The following is a 7,048-nucleotide window of genomic DNA, read 5'->3' on the forward strand; positions in this document are numbered from 1 at the left end:
TAGAAAACAGGAAGTAGAGCTGTGGCTCAAAGTGGCAGAGTGCTTACCACGAGCACAGACGCTCAGGGACAGTGTCCAGGCCCTGAGTTCAAGCCCTATAACCAACAAAAACAAAACAACAATTTTGGAAAGATTGTATTAGAGAAAATTAAAAGTAAGATTATAACATGGAAGGGGTGACATTGATCAAGATGCATTGTACTCAAATTGTTGTGTTGAATTGAAAAACAATAAAACTCTGAACAGTAAGGCATAAAAATAATTTTAGGAAGGATATGGTTATTGCTTTAAGACGGATTATTTAGGAGTCTTCAAAATGAGAAGCAATTGTGGGAAGAGCTACGAAACGAAAGGATATTTTCCCATAGTTATTTTGCAGAAGTATATTTAGGTGCATCTCTTATTTTTGGGTTTTGTTTTTATTTTTGCTGTTGTTGTCATGGGACTTGAACTCAGGGCCTGGGTGCTGTCCCTGAGCTCTTTTGCTCAAGGCTAGGGCTCTACTACTTTGAGCTACAGCACCACTTCCAGTTTTCTGGTGGTTAATTGGAGATAAGAGTCTCATGGCCTTTTCCGCCTGGGCTAGCTTTGAACCATGATCCTTAGGTCTTAGTCTCCTGAGTAGCTAGGATTACAGGCATGTGCCACCAGCCCTAGGCTAGGTGTAGCTTTTCTACTGGTTATTTACACTTCTCTTTCAGGCCAATCTAGCAAACTAATAGGGAGGAAGCCACTGGCTAGCATTCCTATTAACATCTTAAGTGTTGTTGACCCTCTGCTTGTATTTCTCATCGTTTCCTGTCCCTTCTTGTTATCTTGCTTAAAGAATTATTCTTCCCTCTTCAGGCTCCAGGGAATCTGAGCCAGAGAAAACAAGAACATGTAGACTTCAGTCCTCAGAGAGAATTTTCAAGCCCTAACAAGTAACCTTAGACTAGAGCAGCTGTTCTTCTCCAGCCGGGTAGGGCCACCACATACAACTGTCATTCTACACGGTTTGTGCGTGAACCCTCCTGATGTCATTTTCTTTTCTTTTTGTGGGTTGTTGGGCTTGAACTCGGGGCCTGAGCGCTGTTCCTGAGTGTTTTCATTCAAGGCTATTGCTCTACCACTTTAAGCCACAACGCGGTTTTCTGGTAGTTAATGGGAGATTCATGGACCTGACTGCCGGAGCTGGCTTTGAACCTCCATCCTCAGCTCTCAGCCTCCTGAGTAGCTGGGATTATAGATGTAAGCCACTGTTGCCTGGCTCTAATGTCATTTTGTACCTGCTGGTAGCATGTGTATATGTAACAAAGAGCAAAGGAAGTTCTTCAAAGGTGCAAATTCAGTTTGGTCTAAGTTAAAGTTCACAGAAAAGACTTGGCCTATTTTTGATGCTGGTCCTAGGGTTGACCACAAGAGCCCGGGCACTGTCCTTGAGCTTTTTTTTCACTCAAGGTTAGCACTTGACCGCTTGAGTCACAGCTCCACTTTAGGCTATTTTGGTGGGTTGTTGGAGGTAACAGTCTAATGGGCTTTCCTGCCCGGCCTGTCTTTTTGAACTTGGATCCTCACATCTCAGCCTCCTGGGTAGCTAGGATTACAGAGGTGCGCCCAGCTATGAGTCTGGTTTGAATGTGAACACTGATCTCTGGGTGACCAAGGGAGATGCGTGAAGAGTACAGGGAAAGGGCGCGTGCTGGTCAGCCGAAATGCCCTAGGCCTACTCTGGGGTGGGCGGGGGACTGCCTAGGGATGGGGGAGCAGAAAGAGGTTAGGAGGGATGCTGTGGGGCGGCGGCCTTGGAGCCAGACAGTAGAAAGCTCGGGGGAAGGAACAAGGGAGCTGTTGATCCTTTGATTTGAGCTCCCTTCCTGCTTGAGCAGTACTTAACCTTGTCTTCTTGCTTGGATTTGTCCATTTTGGTAATACGGGGCCTAGGAAAGCTAGTGCTAGTGCTAGTGGCTCCAGTTGGGAGGCCCAATGAGAGGGGTACAACAGGAAGACATCCTGATGGTTTCAGGTATTTGAGATTCTAGGAGGTTCGTAATGGAGAGGTGGGGAATGATGAACTTCCTCTCTGGTCTCTTTTCTTGGAACTACTAAGCCATCAACACCATTCTTCCTCTTCTCCGGTCCCTGTATGATTGAACAACTTCTTTTTTTTGGGGGGGGGGTGGTCTGGTCGTGAGGCCTGAATTCTGGGCCTGGGCGCTGTCCCTCAGCTCTTCAGCTCAAGGCTAGCGCTCTACCACTTGAGCTACAGCGCCACTTCCAGTTTTCTGGTGATTTATTGGAGATAAGAGTTTCAGGGACTTTCCTTCGCGGGCTGGTTTGGAACCATGATCCTCAGATCTCAGCCTCCTGAATATCTAGGGTTACAGGTGTGAGCCACTGGCACCTGGCAGTCATTTATTTATTTATTATTTTAGTTTTGGTTGTGGGGCTTGAATTCAAGATCTTGGACTCTTGCTTGGTTGGTTGACTTTTATTGCTCAAGGCTCGCCCTCAACCACTTGAGCCACAGCTCTCCTTTGAGTTTTTCAATTTTTTATTGTTATTATAAAGGTGATATAAAACGGGCTTACAGTTATATAAGTCAGGTAAAGAATACTTTTTCTTGGACAGAGTCACCCCTTCTCTCACTCACAGTTTTTCCCTCCCACAAGTTGTTTTCCTCCCAACATAATGTCAACATAATGTCTATGGGTACCACTGCTGTGTTTGTTCACCTTTGATCCTCCATTACTATGACCTCCCCCTTACCCTTCCAAGGACAGATACATGGACAAACAAACAAGACCAAAAGAAAAGAAGGTCAACAACAAAGAAAAACTTCTTGTTTCTATTTTCTGGAATTCATTTCCATAAATATTATTTTATATGATCATATGCCTCTAGGCCTGGCACCTTTGTATTCCTCCTTTAAGAGTATCTTCCATTGGTCTCACTGTGCATGAATGCCTAGAGTCTTATAGAATTTATCATGCCCTGGTGTATTATAGATCTACTTTCCGCACATGAGAGAGAACTTGTGCTGTTTGTCTCACTGAGCTTGGCTTACTTCATGTAACGTGATTTGTTCTTTGTCTATCCATTTCCCAGCAAATGACATAATATTATTCTTGCTAATAGCTATGTAAAATTCCATTGTGTATAGGTACCATAGTTTTTGGGTCCACCCATCTATTGTAGGGAATCTGTGCCATTCCCTTCTGGCTTTTTGGTAACTTATTGGAGATAAGTCTCCCGGACTTTCCTGCTCAGGCTGGCATCAAACCTCCGCCCTCAGGTCTCAGGCTTTGGAGTAGCTAGGATTACAGGCTTGAGCCATCCGAGTCTGGCAAAGTTTGCTCTTGAAGCTGTCCCTTTAGGATGCAGGTTCCCAAGTCCCAGCACATTTATGATGTAGATGGTTATTTTTTTTTTCTGGAATGACTACAATCTGGCTAGACTTAGGCTTGATAAGGGAATCTGTTACTCTTTATTGTGTCAGTCACTTCCTAGTCCTCTAAGCTGTTCTCAGAGAATGAAAGAGAGTGTATGTCTGCTTATTCAGTGTTTTTCAAATACTAATGGTGAGGGTTTCTCTTGGTTTTTGTTTAGGCCAACCATCAAGACCTAGTGAAAGATAGGCTGCAATCATGTTTGGTGCTAAAAAGAAATTGCTTGGTAAGTACCTACTTCTTCAGACAGCTAGAAGCAACATGAAAATGTATTATTATTATTTTGGTGCTGCTCCTAGGGCTTGAACTCAGAACCTAAGCACTAGCCCTGTGCTTCTTTCCTCAAAGCCAGCCCTCTACCATTTGAGCCACAGTGCCACTTCCAGCCTTTTTTGGTAGAATAGAAATAAGAGTCTCACAGACTTTCTTGCCTGGATGGGCTTCAAACCTCCACCCTCAGATCTCAGCATCCTGAGTAGCTAGGATGACAGATATTCTTATCTCAGTATTCTTTTTCATTTTTGCTAGTCCTGGGGCTTAAACTCAGGGCCGGAGCACTGTCCCTGAGCTTCTTTTGCTTAAGTCTAGCACTCTACTACTTGGGCCACAGGACTACTTCTGGTTTTTCTGTTTATGTGGCACTGAGGAATGGAACCCAGGGCTTCATGCAGGGTAGGCAAGCACTCTACCACTAAGCCACGTTCCCAGCCTTTTCCCAGTATTCTTTTACCATTATACTTTAAATTTTTTCAGTAGCAATGGCGGCTTAAAAATGATTCACAGAGGGATGTCATTGATCAAGATGCCTTGCTTGCACTCAGAATCTGTCTTGTTGAATTGAAACCCCTTTGTACAACTTCCTTAAAAAATGGGAAAAAAGGGTTGGGAAGGTGGCTCAGTGGTAGAGCGCTTGCCTTGCATGTGTGAGGCCCTGGGTTCGATTCCTCAGCACCATATAAGCAAAAAGAAAAAAGCCGGAAGTGGGGCTGTGGCTCAAGTGGTAGAGCGCTAGCCTTGAGCTGAAGAGCTGAGGGACAGCGCCCAGGCCCAGAGTTCAGGCCCCACAACTGGAACAAAAAAAACAACAAAAAAAAAAGGGAAAAAATAGTTTACTAAACATCACGAAAATGTTGTATTTCCCAGAGCATAGAGGCCTTTGGATCAACCCTGGGGCTTCCAGGGGGAAGCAGTAAGCAGAGGTAATATTGTGACCCCGGAGCGGTACCTTGTCTAAAACCTTGAAGAAAGCTGTGCTGTCATGTGTCAAAACTCAGCTGGCATCTCCAGGAAGCGTAGGACATTGAGAGTGTGTGAGGAAATATAGCAGTCTGTCATAGGTGGGGTGGGAAATCAGACTTTTCCCTGAGATAGGCTTTCTTCTCTATGATTTCTACGTTCACACACAAGCCATACTCTTCGAGATGTGAGAAATCCCAGCTCACTGACTTGGCTTTTGAAAACTGGATGATTTTTTTCTGTGTGCCCTTGGTGATTTTACCCTTGCTGCATAACCTACACTAGAGACTCAAAGGCCAATTTGTCCGCAAGCGTGTCTGTGCGTTTCCTCAAAGCAGCCCAGAGAGTGTGGGTCATGGGTAAAAACTTGAATTCAGATCTCATTACTTTGGTAATATAGGAAGCAAAAGAAGTCGATCATGAAGGGCCTTCTTCAAAGTAGCTAAAGCTGTTCTTGATTCCAAAAGGAGTTGTTGGAGTAGGGACACATTATGCCACAAGGGGAGCCCTCAAAATGTTTATGAGCAGTGGGGTGGCAAGACTCAGAGCAGGACTGCTTTCTGTCTTCTGTGTCTTGAGGCACTTTTTGCCTTTATTTTCTCCTTCTTTCATTAAACAAATATTAAAAAGTTATGTTTTATGACTCTTGTCAATACAAAGACAAATAGAATTCATGTTGGATCCATTATCATGGATCTGTTATTATATTTTTTCCTTCTGATTTTAAAAGGAATGAAAATTAAAACCCTGGAAGGGCTTTTAGAGGGTGTGTGTGTCTGTGTGTGTCTGTGTCTGTGTGTCTGTGTGTGTATGTGTCTGTGTGTGTGTGTCTGTGTGTCTGTCTGTGTGTGTGTGTCTGTGTGTTTCTAATCCCAGCTACATCGGAGGTGAAGATAGGAGGAGGGTGATTTGAAGCTAACCCAGTCAACAGATCAATTGGATGTCATGGTTCCCGGTGATCCCTAGCTATATGAGAAGTGAAAGTGGAGGATTTCAGCCTGAGGTTCCCCCAGGTAGAAGTGAAAAAATAAAGGCTAGGGGGTGTAGCTCAAGTGCTAGAGTCCTTGCCTAGCCGGAGCAAGGGGAAAACTGAGTTCAAATACCAATACTGCCCCCAATAAAGCATGTTGGGGTGTAGGTACTCTGCCTTTCATGTTTAGATAAGTCATCTTGGTCACAATATGGAAGCCTCAGCCTTCCAGAGTGCCTGTGTGCGTCCCAGGTAAGCAGCGGAGAGAGATTGCTTCTGCTGCTCAGGTTTCTGAAGAGCTGGCCTCATTCTCATTCTGGACCTTGAAATCCAGAGTGCAGATTTGGTACTTCCTTCTGGAAGCTGGGGGTTGGCTGCATAGGTGCTTGAACAACTAATGGCCTTATGGTAGAAATACTTTCTGGTGCTCTTGGCATGTTCATTGACCCCAGGACCCAATCTTCACAGCGTAGTCTGACTGTCCTGGTCTAGCGTAGTACTGTTGATCTACAGTTAGGTTTCCATTGCATTTGGGTAGTCATTTTTTTGAGAATTAATTTGTATGTTTGGGTCACTGAGTTTTTAATCCATGAAATGAATTGCATGGATTGCTAACAATCCAGGCAAAGAGCTTGAGTTAAGTATTTTTTTATTCACGAAGTTGATATACAGTCATTGTATTATGTGTTTTCAGGGAATGGAAATAATAGTGTCTATCATCTATCTATCTGTCTGTCTGTCTATCTTTCATCTCCCTATCTTTATCTATCACCTGTATCTGTCATCTGCATATCTGTCATACATCTATATCATCTGTCTATCTATCTGTCATTTATCAATAATTGATGCATCTGTCATCTACCTTTTGTTGTTGTTGGTGGTGGTAGGGCCTGAACTCTGAGCCTGGGCGCTGTCTCTTCAGCTCAAGGCTAGCACTCTACCACTTGAGCCATAGTGCCACTTCTGGCCTTTTCTGCTTATATGGTGCTGAGAAATTGAATTCGGGGCCTTATGCATGTAAGGCAAGTGCTCTGCCACTGAGCCACCTTCCCAGCCCTCATCTATCTATTAGCTTCCTATCTTATTCTCAGATGTACAGTTGGCAGACTGGAGACTTGTGAGCCAATGCTATTCCAGTCTGCTTAAGATTCAGGAAGAGCCAGTGTTTCAATTTGAGTCTGAATGTTAAAGGCAGGAGGAATTCCCTCTTAGTCTTTTTTTTTTTTTTGTCAGTCGTGGGGCCTGAACTCTGGGCCTAGGTGCTGTCCCTCAGCTCTTTGGCTCAAGGCTAGTACTCTACCACTTGAGCCATAGTACCACTTCTGGCTTTTTCTGCTTATGTGGTGCTGAGGAATCAAACCCAGAGCCTCATGCATGCAAGGCAAGCACTCTACCACTGAGCCACCTTCCTAGC

General features: G+C 44.3%; 1 long non-coding RNA gene across 1 annotated transcript in view; it reads left to right on the forward strand.

Annotated features, from left to right (window-relative positions):
- Positions 1–3,654, forward strand: part of LOC105981092 — a 15,982-nt gene extending 12,328 nt beyond the window's left edge. Inside the window, exon 4 of the long non-coding RNA XR_001174796.1 lies at positions 3,589–3,654. This is a non-coding gene — a long non-coding RNA (uncharacterized LOC105981092). The remainder of the gene's footprint in view (positions 1–3,588) is intronic.
- Positions 3,655–7,048: the final 3,394 nt, after the last annotated feature.

The sequence above is a fragment of the Dipodomys ordii genome, unplaced genomic scaffold, assembly GCF_000151885.1.
Source record: "Dipodomys ordii isolate 6190 unplaced genomic scaffold, Dord_2.0 Scaffold11, whole genome shotgun sequence".
Lineage (NCBI taxonomy): Eukaryota > Metazoa > Chordata > Mammalia > Rodentia > Heteromyidae > Dipodomys > Dipodomys ordii.